The sequence below is a fragment of the Engystomops pustulosus genome, chromosome 1 (genome assembly GCF_040894005.1).
Source record: "Engystomops pustulosus chromosome 1, aEngPut4.maternal, whole genome shotgun sequence".
NCBI lineage: Eukaryota > Metazoa > Chordata > Amphibia > Anura > Leptodactylidae > Engystomops > Engystomops pustulosus.
Window position 1 is genome coordinate 169,023,166 of NC_092411.1, and position 25,877 is coordinate 169,049,042.

Consider the following 25,877-nt stretch of genomic DNA (forward strand, 5'->3'; position numbering starts at 1 on the left):
CTATGTGTCAGATACTAGTACAATGTTTAGAAGCTAAATGGAAGTGTATATAAAATTGTACCCTGATAATCTAACCATATTGTCAGGGATCATAACGTGTCTGCTTGGAAACCACACCCTGGAATTTTACACTGACCATCACACTGACCAGTGATAGGAGCTAAAACGGCAATAAAACTAAGTAAAGTTGTAAAAATTATCTTAATTGTGTTAACATCACTAGGGGATTGAAATTTGAGAATTTCCTTTCATGGAAAGGACCCCTTTAAAACTATGTGCATCTTTGCAATAGAAAACAGGAATGCTCATTGCCCAATACATTCAAAAGATGGACACGGGTGCAAAAAAGAAATGTTTAACAAATAATTATGCCTCTTCCCTAAACAATATTAAGTGTGCATTTAGTTAAATTACTTTGAAATAAAAGCTTTTGAAGATATTGAGTGGCATTTACTATGCCTTTTCCTTGTTTTCTGGTGGATAAAGTTTTATAAACATCAGCATTTTCTCTGATGTTGCTGATTTGCTGCCCTGCACACCACTTTTGTTGGTGTTGTAAACTCACAGGCCCGCTGTATTTACTATAGCCTCTTACTGAAACTGAACATTTGACCAGGCTTGACCTGGTATAAAATTTTCATACCTTGCAGAGCTCTTCTCCATCAGTGGAGCACACACCTCAATTTACAAAGTGACCAGAATCTCTTAATATATCCAGCGTGCAGGGGGACTATTCTGACATTGCTTTAAAGGGGCGGGTGGGGTTCAGTCTTTCTTGCATGTCCGTTTTGTTAAAACTGCTTTAAAGACTTTCCCTCCCTTTGCTACCTCCATGGCAAGTGGGCAGGGAAGGGTCAAGGGTCAATCTTGGCTGTGGAGGAGCGTCAGTTCTTGGCACAGGTTAAACTGAAATTCTTTGCCAGGCATGGCCTGTCGTAGAATTGTCCAACAGCATGGTCGGGATGAAGCATCTTGGTGTATCCTGCACTGCTAGGGGAGGAGGTAGGGGTGGGGGGAGCTATGAAGAGCTGGCTCCTGATTTTGCAAGTGCTTGATAGAGTACCCGCAATGTCCAGACGTTGATTTTATTAACATATAGGTCTATAGAATAACCTCTTTTTATAAAGGAATATAGTAATTCCAAGTTTTTTTTAATACAGAATAACCGAGGGGAGAGACAGGACAGAGTTTTGGGGGGAAAATATGTTCCAGAAATGTTATATTTTTTTGGGAATGCAAGTTTTGATTGAGCAGTGTTATTGCTTGAAGATCACAAACTTTAAAGAAGGCTACAAAGTAATTACACAAAGATGCACAATACAACAGTATTGAATAGAGAAAAGTAGAAACAAACTTATGTAACTAGTACTTGGTTGGATTACCACCTTCCCAAAAATGGACATGATAGTTCTGCGCGTTGGGTAGTGAGTTCCTTTAAACTGCAGTACTAATACGTCCTTGTTAAGGCACTAGCTCACAGAGCACATGCCATAGATAGTGGGCATTTGCTGTAGCGTAACACTTCAAAACCTAAACTCCCACATCCTCTAGTGCAAGAGGAAAAGAGGGGAATGTATAAAAAATATATATGTTAGGCAAGACCACATAGTAGAGTACACCCCAGATGTAACATTACCAATGGAAAAGGCACAAAAGCTGCTGCTCCGTTATACCCCCTGAACCTAGCAAAATGGGGAGGATGTGGAATTTATCTCACCCAATGTATTCTGCACAGCCTATATGGTAAGACCTCACCAGGAGACCAACCCTTTGCCAAGACCCCTCTTTAAAGTAGTCTTTTACATTTAGTCCCCCATGACAGCCCATTTGGACGATACACCTTTAACTTCTCCAGAGACAGGAAGTTGTGACAAGGTTAAAAGACCCCTCTCCACAGTGTTGTCTTTGTCAGAATTGTGAAAAAGTTCTTATGCCACCACTCACTCCTTTTCATTAAAGAGAACCCGTCAGGCAAAATAACCCCCCTAAACTAAATATATTTTCATAAATTACCATTAAAGAGCATTGCCTCTATCCCTTCATTGTCCCTCTACATGCCTGTAAACCTAAGCAATGAGGTCATAAAGCTGTATGCAAATGTCCTGTGAGATGTCCAATGAGTCATTATCATATTCAAGGTGTCCAGCTTATTAATGAGTGGGAGGTACAGCCACACACCCCCAGTGCTTGACTGACAGCTGATCCATGTGCTTGCTGGTGGCAACATTCCCTGCAGCCTGTGTGTGTGTATAGGAGAGATACAACAGCTCCAGGCAGCCATGTTATATCAGCACATGTCAGATACTTGTGTAGCTGATGTCTGTGTCTCTGTGTATTAGCACACACACTAGCAATGCTTTACTATACAGGCAGTCCCCGGGTTACGTACAAGTTAGGGTCCGGAGGTTTGTTCTTAAGTTGAACTTGTATGTAAGTTGGAACTGTATATTTTATAATTGTAGATCCAGACAAAAAAAATGTTGGCCCCAGTGACAATTGGAGTTTAAACATGTTTTGCTGTAATTGGAGCAAAGATTATCAATAAAGCTTCATTACAGACACCTTACAGCTGATCATTGCAATCTGGGACTATAGTAAAGCACCCAGAGAGCTTCACCAGAGGTCAGAGGGGTCTGTCTGTAACTATGGGTTGTCTGTAAGTCGAGTGTCCTTAAGTAGGGGACTGCCTGTACATTACACACAGACATGAGCAGGGGGAGGAGAGGGGAGGGGTAATGAATTTATCTAGGTATGAATTACCTAGATAAAGGCTGGGATGGATCCTTGTGAGCTGCTCCAACAGGTAGAGGTGACAGTAATAGTGACAGAAACCTGATGACAGGTGTCCTTTAAGGAGAAGGAGTACCCATTAAGAAGAAGGCAGAGAATGAAAAAGGATAAGCCAACTAAAAAGTCACCCTTTCAAACATGTGACACTTGGGAGATAACCCATATTTATAGATTTTATTTCGTTTGAATAGATTTTTTAAAAAAATTAAGGCCTTTTGTACAAAAATATTTATTTATTTCTCTGTATTTTAAGGCCAATAACGAAACTCTGTAGGATGTAATTTTTTTTGCAGGACAAGCTGATGTTTTCATTGTCGTCATTCCGGGGACTGTATGACCATTTGATAATTTTTAGATCAAAATTTTATGTGTTTTGAATTTTTTTTTTTTTAATTTTGACATATTGGGACGTGTATATACCCAACATGTTTATGATTTTTTTTGTTTATTTTCAAATCAGTTCTAGGGAAAGGGGGGTGATTTTAACCCCTTAAAGACCCAGCCATTTTGTAGCTTAAGGCTCAGTCCCATTTTTTTGTATTCTGACTTGTGTTATAACTTTACTTATCTAACCGATTCTAAGATTTTTTTATTTTTTTTTTCCCCGTATGTTGTATTTCATTTTAGTGGTAAATTTTTGCGTTTATTTGTGAAAAATGTGCCATTTTCAAAATTCGAAATCATCACGTTTTCAGCCAGATAGATTTACCACCTAAAATAACTTGCTGAATAACATTTCCCATATGTCTACTTTACATTTTGGGTGAATAAAGTACCCACTCTTTTTCATATTGTGGTGTGCAGCCTATTTTTTACTTTTATGCATGAAGTGGTGGAGAGTCAAACCACTGAAAAGGGCGAGCACCCAAACTTAAGCTTCCTAAAGTGGTGCAGTTGTGAACTTGATTAATGTATACAGTACTTTACATTTTCATAATTTTTGAAATGTCTGGATAATTTATTTTGATGTAACGCGGCTTACAAATATCGATTTTCCGTACTTTCAGAATTTACTATTTTGGGGATGAATACTGTTTTAAATGAAATTTTACATATTTAGCATTAAAACCCCCTATATAATCAACCCATTTTCAAATCTGCACCCCTCAAACTACTAGAAACAGCTTTTAGGAAGATTGTTAACCCCTTGAGATCTTCATAGTAATTGAATCAAAATGGAGGTGAAATTTTGAATGGTCAAATTTTGTCAGTTATACATTCATTTAGCCCTAAAATTTACACATTTCCAAAAGATAAAAAGAGAAAACCCACCATACAATTTATTTATGAAATTTCTCCCGATTACAGAGACCCCACATGTGGCCGTTACTTGTTTTATGGGCGCACAGCTAGGCACAGAAGGGAAGGAGTGCCCTGCAGCTGCCAGAATTTTAGTTTCCTCATTGGCCCATTTTGCAGGTTATAAAATTTTTGCTTTTTCGTTATTGGGGCAATGTGATGGCATTTTTTTGCGGGATGAGATGCTTTTTCCAGTTTTACCATTTTAGGGTTGATATCCCCTATTGTTTAAAATTTAGGAACTTTTTTTGAGGTCACAAGTAGAAAAGCATCAATTCTGTACTGGATTTTTTACTTTTTTTTTTTTTTTCGTGTTCACCGTATAGCCCAATAATCATGTTATCTTTATTCTATGGGTCGATACGATTACGGGGATACCATACATTAATATTTTTTCTTATGTTTTACTAAATGTGGGGGAAAATCTATCATTTTTGCATTATTGTCTTCCAAGTGGCAATAACATTTTTGGTTTTTTGGCTACAGAGCTGGTTGATGGGTTGTTATTTGCGGGACATGTTGTACTTTGCAATAGTATCATCCTGGAGTACATATGTTTTGTTGATCACTTTTTATTGCATTTTTGTGGGATTCAATAGGTAAAAATCATAATTTATGGTGGGAAGGCATGTTAAATAACGGGTTAAATACCCGCAATCAGAGCCGCTGACAACCCGCGACCCCCGATGCCGGCTCGGCTCCTGTGTAGAGCTGAAACGGCATCATCTCCGCGCCGTAGCTCTTCTGTGCTGAGCGTTATTCGCAGGACTCGGCACAGTACAGCTACGGCGCAGAGCGCTAAGGGGTTAAACTTTTTTTTTTTTTTAAATTCATTTTTTGAAAACTTAAAAAAAAATATTTGTTATTGTACTTTACTTTAACTTTTAGGAGGCCTAATTGCTCCTACCATATACTGCAAATACTACGGTATGTGTCATTGATATGGGAAAATGACAGCTCCTGGAGCCTCATACAGACTCTAGGTTGTCATGGACAGGTGGTCGCTCCCCGATGACGACGTTGGGAGCGACAATCCAACCCAAAATGGCAGCTCCCATGCACCTCTGTCCTCAGCCTTGCAGGGTTTTTGCCTTCTTGTACATTCTATAATGTATAGGTTGGACTTGATGGACTGATGTCCTTTTCTAACCTTTTTTACTATGATACTATGTACCGAAAATGCCAGAAACCTGATATTGAACTGTTATGAGTATGAAAGTATCAAGCAAGTACCGATGTTTTGATGCGTCATGCAACCCTAACCACAATGCACAACATCAACAAGAACTTACACTCCCAAAAATGGTAAAACAAAAACCATGAAATCCCCAATTGTGTTTAACCCTTTACCGCAGATGCCACTTTTCACCTTCCTGACAATTTTTTCAAATTTGCCCTGTGTCACTATAAGTGGTTATAACTTCGGAACGCATATCAAGGTGATTTTGAAACTGTTTTCTCATGACACTTAGTACTTTATGTTAGTTGAACAATTTTGTTGATATGTGGTGTTTATTTATGAAAAAAACAGGCATATAGTGGAAATTTGGAAAGCTTAGATTTTTGTAAAAAAAATTAAATTTATTTTTTGAAAATGTTCTACTTTATCCATACATAGTCATACATAACAGCAAAAAAACTTGATAGCATCTTTTCAAGACATAACTTTAATATATTTTTGGTTGATAGCCCTAAAGTGGTTTAGGGCTTATTTTATATGTGTTGAGTTGTCCTTTTCAGTGGTACCATTTTGGCACACATTTTTTATTGATCACTTTTTAGAACATTTTTGTAAAGGAATTTTATGAAAAATGTAAATTTTGGGTGAGTTTTTCGGGTTTTGTTTTTCCGGTGTTCACCGAGCAAGTCCAATGTTTCTGAGTTATTGTACAGATTGTTACGGACGCGGCGATACCAAATATGTGGGCCCCTGCCCCAGTGTATATAGCCTGTCTCGTCGTACAGCCGGCTCCCCGCCCTGTCATGCACCCAGTTGATTAAAAAAAACATCAAAACTCACCTTTGCGGCGGTGGCAGGACCGTGCGGCACACAGTTATGATGTCAGTGTGTGTGCCGGCTGGCGACATACACAATACCATTGCAACGGCTGACGCTAGATCATGTGATGACGTATGTGCCTGCCGCCACTGGACGGATCGCACAGAAGACCTACGGGGGCCGCTGGATACACAGGATCGGAGGAAACTCCAAGCTCTGGTGCTGGAGACGGTTGCCAGCTGTAACCCCATGTTTCTGATGAAGCATGACGTAATAGTACTGCAAAATGCGGGAATGCACCTCCCGCCATGCAGAACTATTACGTCAAATGTCGGGAAGGGGTTAAATATATATAATGCACTTAGGGAAAAACTCCTATTTTGTCAATTTTTTTTTTCCAGAAATCAGTCTATGTATACAAAAATAACTTTTTAATTCATACACAAAACCCCCTTCATGCAACATTGCCGCAAACATCATAAAATACAGTAAAAAATTACATGAAAATTCTAAATTTCCGTTAACATACTCTACCGCTCAAAAGTTTCTGGTCATTTACCTTCATTAAAAGAAAATATGATTTTCATACATACGCTCTATACATTAGTGTGGTAAATAACTATTCCAGCTGCAAATGTCTGGTTTTTAATGCAATATCTACATGGGTATATATAGGCCCATTTCCAAAAACCATCAGTGGTTTAATGGTACATAGTGTTTGCTAACTGTGTAAGAAGGTTAATGGATGTTTAGATAATCCTTTTTCCAGTATGCTAGCACAGCTGAAAACAGCTTTGCTGATTTAAAAAAAGCTATAAAACTGAGCTGGTTGCGGATCTGGAGCATAGTCACGGTCAGACAGGTGCTGGTAGCAGGAACAGACAGGGCAATCTGTCACAAAGACTGTGCATACCAAACAGTGTTTTGTTTTTCTGGTTCTCGGGTTTGACATTTTGGGGTGCAGCTTGACAATGACAAAGTAAGAAGTATGTAGAAGGTCCTTAAAAGTGAGGGACTTAGGCCATAAGCACAGGGCAAGGACCTCAAACGTAGTTTTCTTTTCCACGTGTCACACCAAAAAGGCAGCGGGAGATTAGGGAGGTAAATAAGTGGCTCAAAAGTTGGTATTGAGATGAGGGGTTTGGGTTCATGGAGAACGGGGCTGACTGCTGTTGGCTACAAGCTCTACAGCAGGGATGAGCTGCATCTGAATGTGGAAGGTGCAGCTGTATTCTGGATAAAATGGCTAGAAGGTTGGAGGAGTGTTGAAGCTAGAGACCCGGAGGAGGGGGGGGGGGGGCAACTACACTTGTACAGAGCAAGACAGTGTAGATATGGAACTGGGAAGAGTCATGGGGAGGAAGGGGGTCTGGGATAAGGTCAAGGGATAAGAATCAAAGGAATAGGGATAGGGAAAAACCATATAAAGTGTATGTACTCTAATGCCAGAAGCCTCACAAACAAAATGAAGGAACTTAAACTCCTCCTGTAGCCACCTGCCCTCCACCCTCCTCCTGTAGCCTCCCCCAGCATCCTCCTCTGTCCCCCAGCATCCTCCTCTGTCCCCCAGCCTCCTCCTCTGTCCCCCAGCCTCCTCCTCTGTCCCCCAGCCTCCTCCTCTGTCCCCCAGCCGCCTCCTCATCCTGTCCCCCAGCCTCCTCCTCCTGTCCCCCAGCCTCCTCCTCCTGTCCCCCAGCCTCCTCCTCCTGTCCCCCAGCCTCCTCCTCCTGTCCCCCAGCCTCCTCCTCCTCTTTAATGTTATCCTCCCTTTGCAATTAGTTTTCCAGTTTTATTTAATCTCTCCAAACTTACACATAATACTATATGTATTCGTACCGCTCCGCAACTGCTGTGGTCCCTGTTCTCTATCTTCCTCTACCTATAGCCTCATGTCCTCCAGTCTCCTCCTGTAGCCGCCTGTCCTCCAGTCTCCTCCTGTAGCCGCCTGTCCTCCAGTCTCCTCCTGTAGCCGCCCGTCCTCCAGTCTCCTCCTCTAGCCGCCCGTCCTCCAGACTCCTCCTGTAGCCGCCCGTCCTCCAGTCTCCTCCTCTAGCCGCCCGTCCTCCAGTCTCCTCCTCTAGCCGCCCGTCCTCCAGACTCCTCCTCTAGCCGCCCGTCCTCCAGACTCCTCCTCTAGCCGCCCGTCCTCCAGACTCCTCCTCTAGCCGCCCGTCCTCCAGACTCCTCCTCTAGCCGCCGGTCCTCCAGACTCCTCCTCTAGCCGCCCGTCCTCCAGACTCCTCCTCTAGCCGCCCGTCCTCCAGACTCCTCCTCTAGCCGCCCGTCCTCCAGACTCCTCCTCTAGCCGCCCGTCCTCCAGACTCCTCCTCTAGCCGCCCGTCCTCCAGACTCCTCCTGTAGCCCCCCGTAGTAATTCGGGACTGTCCCGCCAAATCCGAGATGTTTGGGAGGTATGCCTCCAGTATGCACGGCCTCTCCCTCCTCCTCCTCTAGTATGCACGGCCTCTCCCTTCTCCATTTTGCACAGCCTCCCTCCAGTATTCCCAGCCCCCTGTACACAGTTTCATCCTTTTAGTATGCACAGCCCCCCCGCCAATAAACACAGCCTCCCTCCCCCAGTATGCCTGGCAGGAAGGAATGGGCTACTTGAAGCTGTAAGTATTCATACAACAAAAGAGAAGGAAAAAGGCTGTAGCTCACCTAATATACACTCACCGGCCACTTTATTAGGTACACCATGCTAGTAACGGGTTGGACCCCCTTTTGCCTCCAGAACTGCCTCAATTCTTCGTGGCATAGATTCAAGGTGCTGGAAGCATTCCTCAGAGATTTTGGTCCATATTGACATGATGGCATCACACAGTTGCCGCAGATTTGTCGGCTGCACATCCATGATGCAAATCTCCCGTTCCACCACATCCCAAAGATGCTCTATTGGATTGAGATCTGGTGACTGTGGAGGCCATTTGAGTACAGTGAACTCATTGTCATGTTCAAGAAACCAGTCTGAGATGATTCCAGCTTTATGACATGGCGCATTATCCTGCTGAAAGTAGCCATCAGATGTTGGGTACATTGTGGTCATAAAGGGATGGACATGGTCAGCAACAATACTCAGGTAGGCTGTGGCGTTGCAACGATGCTCAATTGGTACCAAGGGGCCCAAAGAGTGCCAAGAAAATATTCCCCGCACCATGACACCACCACCACTAGCCTGAACCGTTGATAAAAGGCAGGATGGATCCATGCTTTCATGTTGTTGACGCCAAATTCTGACCCTACCATCGGAATGTCGCAGCAGAAATCGAGACTCATCAGACCAGGCAACGTTTTTCCAATCTTCTACTGTCCAATTTCGATGAGCTTGTGCAAATTGTAGCCTCAGTTTCCTGTTCTTAGCTGAAAGGAGTGGCACCCAGTGTGGTCTTCTGCTGCTGTAGCCCATCTGCCTCAAAGTTCGACGTACTGTGCGTTCAGGGATGCTCTTCTGCGTACCTTGGTTGTAACGGGTGGCGATTTGAGTCACTGTTGCCTTTCTATCAGCTCGAACCAGTCTGCCCATTCTCCTCTGACCTCTGGCATCAACAAGGCATTTCCGCCCACAGAACTGCCGCTCACTGGATGTTTTTTCTTTTTCTGACCATTCTCTGTAAACCCTAGAGATGGTTGTGCGTGAAAATCCCAGTAGATCAGCAGTTTCTGAAATACTTAGACCAGCCCTTCTGGCACCAACAACCATGCCACGTTCAAAGGCACTCAAATCACCTTTCTTCCCCATACTGATGCTCGGTTTGAACTGAAGGAGATTGTCTTGACCATGTCTACATGCCTAAATGCACTGAGTTGCCGCCATGTGATTGGCTGATAAGAAATTAAGTGTTAACGAGCAGTTGGACAGGTGTACCTAATAAAGTGGCCGGTGAGTGTATTTAGTGTATTAAATTGTACGCGGTATTGAAAGTTAACAAAAGTCTGCATGCCATATCGAGACAGTACCAAACTTGATAATGTCTCTTATTCTGGATGTATTGATGTACTCTTACTTCATTAAATATCATTGTTTTTATTCTTATCCCTTCAGGTCACATTGTTGATATTACATTTTATTCTTTATTGAGTGTTACAACATTTTATCTTCTAAACTAGCAATGGTATTCTAGCTGACAGATTTATGCTTGTCAGGTATGTGATTTTGGAGACTTATCATGTCATATTTTTATACATAGTATGTGGAGAACGCTATATGTCAAAGTGTTGCAATTTTATCGTTTCACTATTGATCTTATGTCCACCTGCAATTACATTAACCCCTTAATGACCGCCGTATCAGCTTTTTACGGCGGTCATTAAGGGTACTTCTTCTGACACGTACGCCTTTCTACGGCGGCGCGTCAGAAGAAGATTTCGGGACACCGGGTCTCGCTGGTGCCGGTGTCGGGCTGTGATATCACAGCCCAGACCCGCCATTAACACCCGGGATCGGAAAAACTCTGATCTTGGGTGTTTAACCCCTTACACGCCGCGGTCAAGCATGTGTCCCGTGGATCGGACCCCCCCTCGCTGTGCTTACTGGGGGATCCGATCCCTCTTGCCGCTGCCCCGGGTTCCGACGAGTGACCTGGGGCTTCCAGCTTCTCTCCCCGCCGGGTTCTGCCTTCCTGGCAGGACCCGGCTGTAAGTAACTGAGCATGCGCTGCATGCTCAGTTACTTACACTATACACTGCAATACAAGTGTATTGCAGTGTAAAGGCTTGAATAAGCGATCGGATGATCGCTTATTCAAGCCAAGAAGTAGAGAATGTAAAAAACCCGCTCGGTGAACTACGTGAAAAAAAAACTCGAAAAACTTCCCATAATATACAATTTTTCATCAAACACCATCACAAAAAATGTTCTAAAAAGTGATCAAAAAAAGTTATGTTCCCTAATATGATACGACTGAAAAGAACAACTGTTTTCGCAAAAAATAAGCCCTCAACCAGATCTGACAACAGAAAAATACAGAAGTTATGGCCCTGAAAAGTCGTCAATAGTAAAAACAATGCGATATTCTCCAATATTGGTTTTGCTCAGGAAAGTTGAGCAAAAATAAGAAAAACTATATAAATGAGGTATCACCGCAATCGTAGTGAACCAGAGAATAAAGATAAAATATTATTTTTACGTTACGGTGAGCGGGGGAAAAAATGCTAACAATCCAAAATAAAAATTGATGATTTTGTTTGTGTCCCCCTTGAAATAGTTAATAAAATCTCATGAATAAGCTTTAGACTCCCAAAATGAATTATCTATACATTGTATCTCATCCCTTAAAAAATAAGCCCTCATATGTTCGCATTACCAAAAAAAATAGAAATTTATAGGTCGTACAATGTGACACTACAAATCTGCTGTGAATGGCGCCTCCATTCATTCTATACTTGGCCGTGCGCCTGTACAGCAGTTTACCATCACATATGTGGTATCAGTACACTCGGGAGGAATTGGGCATCAAGCGTTGCAGTGCGTTTCATCATTTAATTTATTCTGAAAATGTCAGTTTTGGCCTAAATGAATGTATTTTCCAAAAAAATTCTATAGTTTCTAAATCGCAAGTCCATATTTTTTAACCTATGTGAAACACTTAAAGGGTTAATACACTTAATAGAAGTTGTTTTACATATGTTGAGGGGTGAACTTTCTATAGTGGGGTAATTTATGGGGTTTTACTATTATTTAGGCCTCTCAAAGTCTCTTGAAAGCTGAGTTGTCCCTCAAAATGTTAGTTTTGGCAATTTTCATGAAAATAAGAAAAATCGCACCTAAAGTTCTGCACCTTATAACATCCTAGAAAAATGACCGGAAGCATAAAATATCATCAGAACATAAAGCAGATATTCTGTAAATGTTAATTATCAAACTTTTTGGGTAGTTTAACATCTTGTCTGGAAACCAGAACATTTCAAACTTGGAAAATGAAGAATTTTTACAAACTTTTGCCAAATTTTCACTTTTTTTCAGAACGAAACGCAAAACTTATCACTTAAATTTTATAACTAACATGAAGTACAATGTGTCACGAGAAAACATTCTCAAAATCACCCGGATATGTTAAAGCGTTCCGAAGTTATAACCAATTATCGTGAGACATGTCAGATTTGAAAAATCGAGTCTGGTCTTTGAGCTGAAAACTAGTGTCGGTGATAAGGGGTTAATATTTGTATTTATTAGAGAAGGAGTTAAAAGCTTTTATTGGAAGGAATTTAAAAAGGTTTCGCATTCAATGTAATTATGCATCTAAATTAGTCTTCCTGTTTATGGAAATGTGTAAATATGTCGGTCTATCTACATTTACTTTAATTTTATTTATATTTATCTTGATTATATTTTATTTATGTTTGTTGGAAGGGGTTAGTAAAGTTCGGATATTAGATGTAAGTTTACAAATGAATTTGTATGTTTTTCCTTATTGTGGATATAAACTGCGTATTGTTAGCCCTTTATTTACCGTATATACTCGAGTATAAGCCGAGACCCCTAATTTTACCACCAAAAACTGGGAAAACCTATTGACTCGAGTATAAGCCGAGGGTGGGAAATGGATTGGTCACAGACCCCCCCCAGTATATAGCCAGCCAGCCCCCTATAGTATACAGCCTGCCCCCAGTAGTATACAGCCATCCCAGCCTGCCCCCAGTAGTATACAGCCACCCCAGCCTGTCCCCAGTAGTATACAGCCTGCCCCCAGTAGTATACAGCAATGCCCAGCTTGCCCCCAGTAGTATACAGCCATCCCAGCCTGCCCCCAGTAGTATACAGCCATCCCAGCCTGCCCCCAGTAGTATACAGCCATCCCAGCATGCCCCCAGTAGTATACAGCACTGCCCAGCTTGCCCCCAGTAGTATACAGCACTGCCCAGCTTGCCCCCAGTAGTATACAGCACTGCCCAGCTTGCCCCCAGTAGTATACAGCACTGCCCAGCTTGCCCCCAGTAGTATACAGCACTGCCCAGCTTGCCCCCAGTAGTATACAGCACTGCCCACCTTGCCCCCAGTAGTATACAGCACTGCCCACCTTGCCCCCAGTAGTATACAGCACTGCCCACCTTGCCCCCAGTAGTATACAGCACTGCCCAGCTTGCCCCCAGTAGTATACAGCACTGCCCAGCCTGCCCCCAGTAGTATACAGCACTGCCCAGCCTGCCCCCAGTAATATACAGCCCAGCCCAGCATTAAAAAAAATAAACTTATATACTCACCCTCCGGTGGCCCCGATCTGCAGCGCTGCTCCCCCGATGTCTGCGCGGGTCCTCTTCTGGCTTCCGCGCCAGTCTACTGTACATCGCGCTGGGCGCCGCCATTGCTTTCTCCAGGGCGACAGCAATGGCGGCGCCCAGCGCGATGTACAGCTGGGAAGAACAGGCGCCGGGAAGCCAGAAGAGGACATCGGTGGAGCAGCGCTGCAGATCGGGGCCACCGGAGGGTGAGTATATAAGTTTATTATTTTGTAAGTATTTTTTAACTCATTGTGACTTGTGTATAAGCCGAGTGGACGTTTTTCAGCACATTTTTTGTGCTGAAAAACTCGGCTTATACACGAGTATATACGGTACATTATTGTTCATTTCATAAAATTGCTTGGATTACTTGCATTGTTCTATGTACATTTGTTATTGGGTAGTTATTTGTATAGAGTAACAGTGTTAGGGTTTTCAAATTTGGAGTGGTGTACTGTGTTCACACAATAAGGAGGTATAAGCCATCTAACATTTATTATAGGAAGGCTACAAATGTGAATCCTTCATTCAGGCCATTTGGACTGCGGCACTTTAGTCGGTGGATCCATCGCACCTCCGTTTGTAGCAACTTCCTTTCCAGGTTTCACCTTCTCTGGCTTAGTTGTAACTTCTCAATTCCCCAAAATTTCAGACAGTTTGCATCTCCTCTATGTACTGTCCTAATTGGGCAGATTTATCAAGTGTCTGAAAGTCAGAATATTTCTACTTGCCCATGTCAACCAATCACAGCTCCCCTTTAAAATATTCATCAACACTTGAAAAATTAAAGCTGAGCTGTGATTGGTTGCCATGGGCAACTAGAAATATTCTGACTTTCAGACATTCTGATAAATCTTCCCCAATATGTTTGGATATCGTAGTGTCCTTATTTGTAGTGACGGATCTCAGATGTCCTGATATCCATCTACGCAATCCTGGTTTGTTTTGCCAACATAGAGTAAGGGCCATGCATAAAGATACAATTCCCACAGGGGTATGATCCTGTTTGAGTAGGGCGTAACCATGTTGTATACGCTGGTTCTTTTAAAAAATGGCTGTTTACTAGATGATCTCAAATTTCTTCCTCTTCGGTAATTGATTGCTGGGTAGGTAGTAAGTCTTTCTCTCTGATCATTGTCCGCTAGTAAAATTTGATGGCCTCAATCCCTAGTTCGTGTCTGATATTACTATACAGGGATTCCTCATCTAGGCTTGCTAGCATTGTTCGTAGAGTTACTTCTAGCTCAAAAAGCTTCATTATAACATCCTTAGTACCCTGTAAGTACAAGGGTTATAAACTAGAGTTATAAAAACATGCAGAAAAATGCGGCTATTATCTAAAATAATACCCAAACATTGCACCATTATGCACATTATATACAGATGTTTATGCATTTTAAGAAAAATAGTTAATAAAATAATATATGTATGTGATGCCAAAGAAGCAAGTGATACGAATAATGCAAATAGTATGTATCGTTAGTTTAGGGATAGGAAGATGCAAATGTATATGTTTCACTCTTTGTCGTGGAACATAAGGTTGTTTCTTCTAGTCTGAAGATGAAAAATCCAATAATCCTCTCTGTCGAAGCTGCGTCTCTGTATATTGCATCCTCATAGTGATTAAAAATATTTATTAGAATTATAGGGAGGGAGATGCTTGCTTGCCTTGCAGATGTTATTGAAGCTAAAACGTTTTTTTGGCACAGCTTTTTAATGGCATAGTTTGAAAAAAATCAAAAGCTTCAGAGCCAAGATAAGGGCAGTCCCCGGGTTACGTACAAGATAGGGACTGGAGGGTTGTACTTAAGTTGAATTTGTATGTAAGTCGGGTTGCTGGTAACTAAGGATGCATTAGCTGGTGCGATCTCACGCTTCCTTAGTTACCTGGAATCTCCGGCTTCTAGTGCACTGGCTGGTAACTAAGGAAGCGTGAGAGCGCACCAGCTAATGCATCCTTAGTTACCTGAACCCCCGATACTGCCGGCAATTACTTACTTTATACATCGGCAACGGATTGTGCTCCCGTCACCTCCATGTCCCGCTCCAGCCTCTCGCTCCGCCCAACGATCCCCCGTTACCTCCATGGCCCCCTCCAGCCTCTCGCTCCGCCCAACGATCCCCGTCACCTCCACGGCCCGCTCCAGCCTCTCTCTCCGTCCAACGATCCCCGTCACCTCCACGGCCCGCCCAATGAGGAGGCGCAGCGCTATTGAAACCCGGAAGTGGACTGCGCATGCGCGGGGTGCCGAGTGCCCCGTTCATATCTACGGGTTGTCCGTAACTCGAAACGCCGTAAGTCGGGGACTGCCTGTACTTTAAATCCAAGGTTAAATCTCAGGAAGGTAAGGGTTTCTGAAAAATTGTTCTGAATACCTTTCTACATTCTTCTTACTAAAGAATTTCCTGTACATCTTGCATCCATAATGGCATTAAAAGCGGTAACATGCACTTTAAGGGTGTTTGGCTTAAGTCCCTTTTTATAACCATTCTATAGGAACTGGAACTTGGAGGAACACACAAGAGTACACTTTAGAAGTCCTTGGCCTTCTAGAGGCTAACAGGGTTTCTACCATCTCTTCAGATAACCCTTAGACTTCAGTCTGTGCCTCTCAACTTCCAATCTGCAATATGTAACCTTTCCACCTATGAATGCAGAAACCCACTCTGGGACAGCAGATCATGCTATACTAGGATAAGCCAGATTTTTTTTTCTTCAATAGTTCGAATGCGCCCCTGGGCCATTGGGGTAGGGTGGGTACTGTAAAATTTTTCTCAGTACCCTGTAAATCAAAGGAAACTAGGGAAAGACAGAAATTAAGCCTTGACTCCATGGAATTGAGGTGTCAATCACCGATGGGTTGTCCTCACTGGACAGAGATTGACTCAGTCAATGTTGTTCTCCCTGGTTGTCAGCATATTTATTAGTGGGGTTCTCTACATCCTGGTCTCTTGATGGAAGACTATTGGTTTCCGGTTCCATTCAGCTGGATGTAAGGTTTATCTTAGCAGTTTTGGACTGTTGGCACCTCACTGCTTGTTTAAGTAGAACACTGTAAGAAAATTTCAGTTGCAGATAAAAAGGAAAATAAAGCTATGCTTTGAAGATGAATTCATTTCTTTCTGATTGTGACGGCCCCTGTTGGGATCATAGACTTAGGTTCAGGAAAGGAGAATATTTGTTCATGCTGGACTGACTGCCCTCTGACAGTTCTCAGCCCTCCAGAGCCTGAGTGAATTTTATAAGGCTGACAAGACACCATGCATACACTATGCCCCCAAAAAATATTACACTCGCTAATAAATTAATTCAGGTAACATCTCTTCTCAGTTATGGAATCATTAGAACATGAGGCTCTTCTTGAATTTTAAGTTTTAATAGCAAAAAGGGAAAGTGCTTACAAACAAAAAGGGGTTATCGTATAAACAGGATGACAAATTCCAAGGACAAACACATACAATGCAACAATAAAAGTTTGATCAAATAAAAAGGGATTAAGACAAAACTTAATACGTTACATGATGTTACAAGTCTGTTGCCTGGGGAAGCAGAAGTAAGCAACCTATCTGCTAGAAATCTCCAAATTATGACCATTTTTATCTGCTATGTTTACCTAAGTATGATTCTAACATATCCCAGACACCCGTGCCTGTGATGACACAAAGGAGGCTTGGAATATGGTAGTTGCCTTTTATGATATAGTATGTTTAAGATACCTGTGTGTCTCAGAATATTTACATGCTGATATCTTTCCAACCAGGCATCTTATAAACTTGGTCTTACATCTTGCTTTCTCCCATGATGTTCTGCACAGATGCAAACCAATCATGAGGATATAAGTAGTAATATTTTAAGAGTTATTTAATTGATCTATGTTGCTGTGAAGCCCTTTGTTTTCTCTTTGACACAGTAACAGCAGAGATATGGCTGGAGTTATTATATGAATTATGCCATATATTTCTTTGATGTGTATAGTGTATATATGAATGTGTAGTGTATTGTGTATATTTCTTTGATATGTATAGCAAGTGGGATTTTCCTACCTGTGATAGAGGCCACTACCTCTTATTGACCTCATTAAATGATGTAGAGAGAGTCTCATCCCCATACCATTAATTTAAGAATAGGATCTATAGTTTTGGGAAAGACTAGTTCAGTGGTGGCGAACCTATGGCGCGGGTACCAGAGGCGGCACTCTGAGCCCTTTCTGTGGGCACCCGGGCCATCACCCCAGAATGGAGCTAACCAGACAAGACTCAAAGAATCTTCCTGCAGAATCTTCCTACAATGATAGGCAAATTTGCCCTCCTCCTTTCAAATGCGTTGGTGTCCTTAGGCTGAATGATTGAAAGTTGTCAAAGAACAAGGAAAAATTACTGCTTAAATTGATGTGCTGGCACTTTTCAAGAAATAAGTGGCCTTTGGTTGAAGTTTGGGCACTCAGGCTTTAAAAGGTTGGCCATCACTGGACTAGTTTATTGCCCATTCTGGTCTGTGATGGAGGAATGTCAGATGGAAGGGGTGCATACTGCTCCTAAATTTTGAGAGATTCTTATTTTTTCCAGCACAGCCCCCTTAAGGAAATAATTAGCCACAGTGTTGACTTATTCCTGTCTTCTTCTTGCTTGGTCAAGTATGGAGAGTAAAGTGGAAGCTGACATGGACATTGTCAGACCCTTTGCTGCATTTATCTTTGAAGCAAAGACTTTTTATACATTGGGCGCCGCAAAACCATATTCCAATATCTTCATGAGACTGAATATTACTTTATTCACCACCCCTCCGACTGAGCCTGGGTCATAGTAGTGGAATCAGTTGAGAACTTGCAGCTAGGATACTACATTCAAAGCTCTGTGAGAAGATCCAAGATGGACTGATTCACTGAATCACAGGGCACAAAGTGTAGTATTTAGATTTCATCAAGATAACTTAAACGTTACGGTGCTCACCTTTAGGGGTTCCTGATTATATATCTTTGGAAAGAGCTGCTTATGGAAAGATGAGGCCAGAAGGAATAAGTGGCCACCGGTTTATCTTGTAGCTAAAAATGCTCCGTATTTGCAAGAAGAGGTAATTCACATCGCTAGCGTATCTTCTCATTCATTATTTCCTTTTTTCCTTTTATTGTTGTAGATTAAAGCAGAACAGCAACAACGCGTTTTAGCACCCTCATCAGGTTGACAATAAAAAATGTGGTATACCTCTTCTTGCAAATACCGAACTGTCATGTGAGAGCCCACCAGACCAAACTTTTAACTTATTTAGGTATTACACTAGGGGTGCAGCCTTCATTTATTTTCATGTGGTTTTTTAACTTTGTGGTGGTCCCTACATCCTAATGGATGGTGTGCCTTATTTTCAGATACCTTGCATTCGGTTTGTATTTGGACACCTGTTCTTTAGCAGTCTTTAAAAAAATGAAATACTGCCTGTTTCACCTTTCTATTATCTTAAGTTCAAGAAAAGTATCCTTTCTTAAACAAGCTACCTCCTCTGCACCAAACGAGTTTTTATCCAACCATAGTTGGGAACACACAAGAGTACGCTTTAGAAGTCCTTGGCTTTCTACCCAACCATAGCTTGAGGCATCTGTAGTGAAGATTACCACTTGGCCTGAAAGAACGTAGCAACAGGTACTCGCGAGGTTGCTATTTTACATCCTGAAGCAGTAGAGTATGATTAAGTAAGATATATTTCAAAATTTATGCAAGGGACATGCAATCTCAATCTCTATTGTTTCAAAGGGCGGAAAAAACGGCAGAGGCAAAAAAACAAAACAAAACATAACTGCCAGTTCTAGATGATTAACCTGTTCTTGATTAACACACCACAATATTGAATTTTCTGGCGCATAGGCTATTTTCTGACTGCTCACTCTCCCTAGAGGGCATGAATACAAAAGTAGAGAAGATGCCAGCTCATCTCTCAGTACATTGTGTTGAGTGAGGCATGGGCCACGCCTTTGCTAGGGTTTAACACACTTGAAGTAAAAAATCCACGGTCCAGCCAAGCTCCAAACACGGGGGTTGTTTTCTTTATTGGTGCATTCAATAGCAATACATAATATCCACTCTGACAGACATTAGCAGCTTACGTGTTTCGCATAGAAAAACTACCCTTAGTCATAGCTGATACATAATGACACAAACCGACATTTATGGCAAAACCAGCCCACATAGTCCTCCCTCTACCTGGAGGTCACTTCCGATTCCACCCTCTGCATCATTAATTGTTATATATACATGCAAGTTGTAATGCACAAATTTCTTAATAAAATGTTATATATCACTAGTAGTATGATGTAGTTAGCCTTGCACCCTTTGCTACACTTGTAACAATAGTTAGTTTTGTGTAACGAATGTGAGAGATCTCACGGACAGAACGAAAGAAGTCACATGACTGGAAAGTCACTTGACCCGGGCGCATCCTTAGTGTTGGCATTACGTGATACATCTCCTAGGAGACGGGTCAACCTTTTCGCATCAGGAAGTATACAATGGAGGATTCCAGTCGACAACACAGTGAAGACCGTAAGTGAAAATCTTTATGATATAATCGTATTTGTTGAATAGTAGGAAGGTATGTCTTTGTACTTGATGGGGATTGGCGCGGCGTGGCCAAAACGACTCCGCCACAGTGTATAATGGGAAGTGAGCTTGTATCTAGAGATTACAGAAAATACAAAGTTAGAAAATAAAATAAAAGCAATACATGTCAGCAATGTTTAAAAACATGAAAGGACTTGAAAAACGGATTAGCAACTGGAAAATAAACTGGGAGTAATCGATAATATAGAACCACTCCCAGAGAAGTATGTGAGATATTATTAATGATACATAAATTCTCCTCTTACATTTAAACCGTGGGGGAAGCAAGTTTCTAATGTAAAAATCCTATACGCTTCCCTATTTGCCAGGTAAGCTCCTGTTTTTCCACACCTAATGTTTTTTCTAATTTTTTCAATGGCATATGTATTCAAGGAACTAACATCTCTATGTATCACTTGTGTATCTGTACAAAGTGCTTGGACGCACCTGATAAATTGCGCCCCAACGGGTTTGTAATATCATAAAGATGCTCTAGTTTCTAGTGAAAGTAGTTTGTCCTATATACATTAAATTACATACAGTGCAAAATATAATATACACCATGTAGTTAGAGTTGCTATTAATGAATGATTTGATTGGAAAACTTTTCTGACCATCACTACTTGTAAAAAAATTGTTCTTATTTAGGGCAAAATTGCATGTCACACATCTTGTAGCTCCGCATTTGTATAAACCTTGGGTGGATAGCCATGTTTGTTTAGTTTCTGTAACATACAAAGAAGGTGATAACAAGTTACCCAGACTCTGACCTCGTCTAGATACAACTCTGCAACCTTTAGTAAGAAGTTGTTCCAAAATTGGGTCAGACTTTAATAATGGAATGTGCTGTTGTACGATGTCAGATTGAGATGGTTATAACACTTAAGGACTCTGAGGGCTTTGAGAAAAAAAGATAAATCTCTGCAACAGACCATTGAGAGATTTACTACACAACTCAAAGAACGGAAACATTTCCAATTTCAACGTGACCTGCAGGAATTTAAGAACAAGCGGGCACATGCCCAATACCCCTTAAACCTTCAAGGCGGGAGACTCGAACCCTCTACTTCAGAAAGTGAGACCACTGACTCTGATTATCCTAATCGAACGCAATCAATGTTCAGAGAGCGGGTAGGAGAGGCAGACCAAGAGGTAGAGGGAACATTAATAGAGAGAATTTCAGTGTTTAGCCATCAACCCCCCTATCTCAGGATACCTGCTGAGAGGCAGTCAAAACCAGCAGGCACAGAAATGAGAACAGGGAAGTGGGGTGATAACCTCATTATCAGTCTTTCAAACCATCAACTTAGTGTGGCTGAGATGAACCTTCTTAAGAAGTGCCTCTCCTTTGTACCTATGGTCCTTTATGACTCACTTACCTAGATAAAGGACATACATCTGTTTGCCAGGAAATTAAAATGGAAAACATTCTATAAGTGTCATGACCGCAAAAGATGTTTGGAATTGGGGATGAGTGAATCAGACCTAGGGGATTTTGATACCCTAATGGATTTTCTACATGAATCAGAAAGGGAACTGGGGGAGGGTCCATTTACCATGCTTAAAAATAAAAGCATGGCATACCCACGCAAATTGAAGCCACACATATTGATCTCTTTGTTGATTTGGTCTCAGAGGAACTCAAGAAGCTAGATCCTCACCCACATGGTTTTATTAATAATCTTTGTCCAGAGGAGAGTAGAGCTCTGGTTGATCTCGAGCGGACCAATAGTGTCATAATCAAGCCATCTGACAAAGGGGCTTATATTGTTCTGCTCGAATGATCGGAATATGAAACCATGTGTGAGACAATCTTTTTAGATACTGGGGGATATAAAGCTCTCTCACATAGACAAATTCTTTAAGGAATTACAGAATATAAATCGAGCTTATGATGAGAGACTAATTATTGAGCATGACCAAAAATTCCTCCTTCCTAAATTTCCAACTATGGCTACATTTTATGGACTCCCCAAAGTCCATAAGGGGTATGCCCTTTGAGAGGGTCTTCCCATAGTTTCAGGGATCAATAGTCTCACCCAGAACATCAGTTTGACCAAATTCTTAAACCATTTGTCATTGGTCTACTGTCATGTGTGCGGGATACAACTGATTTTCTGAAACATCTGAATGGCATTTTCCTTGAAGAGAACACATTCTTAGTACGCCTGGATGTAGATGCACTCTATTCCTCCATCCCTCACACCAGGGAATGTGAGGCTATTGAGGACTTTTTGTATGCGAAACATAACAGCTTTGTCCTGGACATATTGAGGTTTATTTTTGGGAACAAACTCTTCCACCACCTGAGGCGGTCAGCAATGGGGAGCGCGATGGCCCCCAGCTATGCTTATCTTTACCTCAGGGGATCGGATAGTGTTCTCAGAATCGTATGCCACATGGACATCTTTTATCTCCATCTGGGTTACATACATCGATGATGTGTTGATTCTGTGGATCTCTAACCCCACTTGATTCTAATACTTTGTAGAGACATTAAATTGCAATGATCTGGGTCTGAAATTCACCAGTGAGATCCATCACCTTCTTATACCTACGAATCTCGAAATCAGCTGTGGGCCATGTACGCACACAGGTCTACAGAAAAGAAACTGTGACAAATAGTCTGTTAAGCTGGAAAAGCTGCCATCCCCTCGCCTTAAGAGAGGGATACCAAGAGGGCAGAGCAGAGGGGGTAGTGTATCTGTTTACCTGTCCCTGACCATTGAACTATGTGGGAAAGACCTACCAGTCACTTAAAACCAGAATCCAGGACCATGTGGGCGACATAAGGAACCAAAGAGCCACGTCTGTGGCAAGGCATTTCACTTTGAAACATAGTAGTGACCTGAGTTTGCTGCGTTTTCAGGCTATTAAAAAAGTGCGACCACTCAAGAGAGGTAGCGATTCGGATATGCTCATCCAACAAAAAGAGAGACGATAGATCTACCGTCTTGACACGGTGGACCCAGCCGGCCTGAATGAGACTTTATCCTTTGCCAGTTTTCTGTGAGTGACTTCATGACTCTTAGACTGTTTTCAATATTCTGATCTAACCGTCATCCTCCCTAAATAAAATCTTGTGGAGAGGATGTGTTTGAAGCCCTGACATGCAGAATATTATATTTCTACTGCCTGCACATCGCTAAGTCATCTAGGCTCCTTATCTAGAAAACTTATACGTCCCCCCTGACCATAATATGAAGCGCTCTGTGTTGGAGTTCTCACCCTCTCCGGGGATATTCTGAGTCAGCTGGCTCTTTTGTTAGCATGGGTCTCAGTTTACTAATCGTACCCAGCAGAGCTGTTGACGTGGAGGAACGCTTCTATATTCTCTATTATATTTATATTTGACAATCTGCACCCTTGTTTATATTGTATCGAAGGGGAGGTATCTATAAGTCTGCCCTCATCTGATGCCGTGCTGATTGGCTCTGACGCGGATCGGTGACGCAGACCTGGTAGTACGCGGTTCCGCTGCCGCCAATGCGAGCACACGTTACCATGCTCAATGGGGCAGATTTATCAAGCTGTCTGAAAGTCAGAATATTTCTAGTTTCCCATGGCAACCAATCACAGCTCAGCTTTCATTTTACCAGTGCTCATGAATATTTTAAAGGGGAGCTGTGATTGGTTGCCATGGGCAACTAGAAAAATTCTGACTTTCAGACAGCTTGATAAATCTGCCCCAATGTGTCAATCTTAATACATTACAATGCTACATCTTGATTAGTTATGCTTTGCTTCTGTGATTAGCAAATGTTAATAAGTAACCTCATTGGCTTCTGAAGAATAACTGACCAGCTAATTAAACTCTGGTCCTAGGTCAATTTCGCTGTGCACAAAGGTCAGCTAGGTCTCTGTTTCTTGAGAAACAGAAACTGAAAACTCACCCATTTCCCGTGACATGTGGCCTGTTTTAATCACTATGCAGATTATACAAACTGGAAGTTATGTACACAAAATGGCGGCTAATATCTGCTGTAATACTGTAATCTCTCACAATGGCTATTGACTACCTTTGGTGAGTGACCTCCTTGCTTCCCCTAAAATTTTCTTTTTTGTTTTTTTTGGTAGGGGAGTACTGTGTGTTCATTGTTTGAGCATTGCACTTTTTATCATAGGTTACATACCATGTCCATCCTACACATTACCAGAATATTTGTATTGCATGTTTGCTGACCTATTGATCTATTGTGATTGGCTTTGCTAGCATTAACAGAACTGGTTTATCATAACAGAATTGGTTATGATAGTACCTCCCCTCCTATGTTAATAAAGGTATTTCTTTTAGCTTGGAGGTGAAGAAAATATTCTTGATGTATGTGACTTTCTCCTGGTTTATAGTATGTTTATCAATTACCTTTCTTGCACTCTGTATAATACTAGTGTGCATTAGTACATGGTGCCTTTCCATATATTAAGGGGGGGCTCCTTACCAATAAAAGGATCTAAGGATACCATCTATGAGTTTAAAAAGACTTCTAGAAAGAAAGCGTGGGCAAGTGTGAAAAAGAAGCCTAACCTGTATCTCTACTACCTGGCTTCTCAGCTGGTTTATGCTCTTTGGTGGCCAAATATTGACAGAGGCAATGCAGCTACTGGTCTTGTGGGGCCAAAATGGAATTGTATGAAGCTCCTACTAATTTTTGTGCAGATATAAATCTCCTTCCTCCAGAACGCTTCATCTGTGCATGGTTGCCATCTGCTGGCAGAGGTCCATCTGCTGTTTCATAACTCTGGACCACCTCCTCCGTCTCCCTGCACTCCACTGTGGCTGAATTCCAGTTATCAAATTCCAGTTTGACACAACTTACCTGTCAAAGGAATTTTCTTAATTGAAAACTCAGCTGGGTACTCCAGCAGTCCTGCAGTTGTAGGGTTGAAGACCCTTTGATAGATCTCTTCAAAACTGGAAAAGTGATCTTCCTGACCTCTCTGATGATGATTGGAGGGAAGTTGAGCTTACCTTTTTTGACTCTCTGGTAAGCGACGGGGATTTCTTGATTCAATCTAAATTTTTACCTTGTATTTACTATACCCCTGTGAGGCATGGGTATAATGAACATGTGATGTGACCAATAGCCATCTTCTGTCTTGTTTCTGTTCCATGTGGAGAAAATCATTGACTGATTGAAGGCAAATATTTCATTACAGTGTATGTCAACAGCATTTTTTCTGTTAAGGAGAGCAAAATTTTAAATAACAACTATATACATATAAGCATATATTTTAAGGACAGAATTCTATATGAAATATGCTTATTCCTGGAATACCCCTTTAATAGGTTTGAGCTAATTTGGTTTGCAAATCCTCATACTGCAGTGTGACTGCCTTAAAACCTGCTGATCTCCTTCTGTTTGTGTGGGTGTAGGGTGGGTATAGGGTGTTTGTGTTGTGTGTTTGTCTGTCTAGTTGCTTGTTGTTGTCTTGACTATGGTATCACAGTCTGTATGCTGCCAATCTTGTGACCGAAACTGCTTTTGTGGGTTTATTTTGCTTCCCGATGCTATGTTTCCATTCATTCCCACTGTATTGTCATAGTTACATCTACAATGTTTTTATAAAAAAAATGAAAAAACATAAATACGTTTAAAAAAAGAAAGTTGGACTTCAAAGTTCTGTCTGAAGTGAAATGTGAAGTGAGTTGGAAAAAGGCACAAATCATTTTCAAATCTAACAGTATTGGTGTCTAACGCTTGTACTACGTTTGTGCAGCAGAAATTTTAGTTTTCTGGCTATGTGGAAGGAGCCGAGTAGTGGCTCTGAAACGCATTTGGAAAGAACATTGTTTTCAGTGTGGATGGGAGATAACTGACAAGGAATTGCCGGCAACTAAAAAGATACATATTGTATCACAGCGTTGATTAACCTACCACATCAGGTGTTTGCAGTGCACGGCGGACAATCAGGACCTGAACCAGCTGATCATGTCGGGGTTAGGAGCACGTGGACAGGACACACAGCAACGCCGAGATTACTT

The 25,877-nt window shown here is 41.7% G+C and overlaps 1 protein-coding gene across 2 annotated transcripts in view; it reads left to right on the forward strand.

Annotated features, from left to right (window-relative positions):
• Window positions 1-25,877, forward strand: part of LOC140066437 (BTB/POZ domain-containing protein 2-like) — a 300,718-nt gene that overhangs the window by 97,347 nt on the left and 177,494 nt on the right. The window lies entirely within an intron of this gene.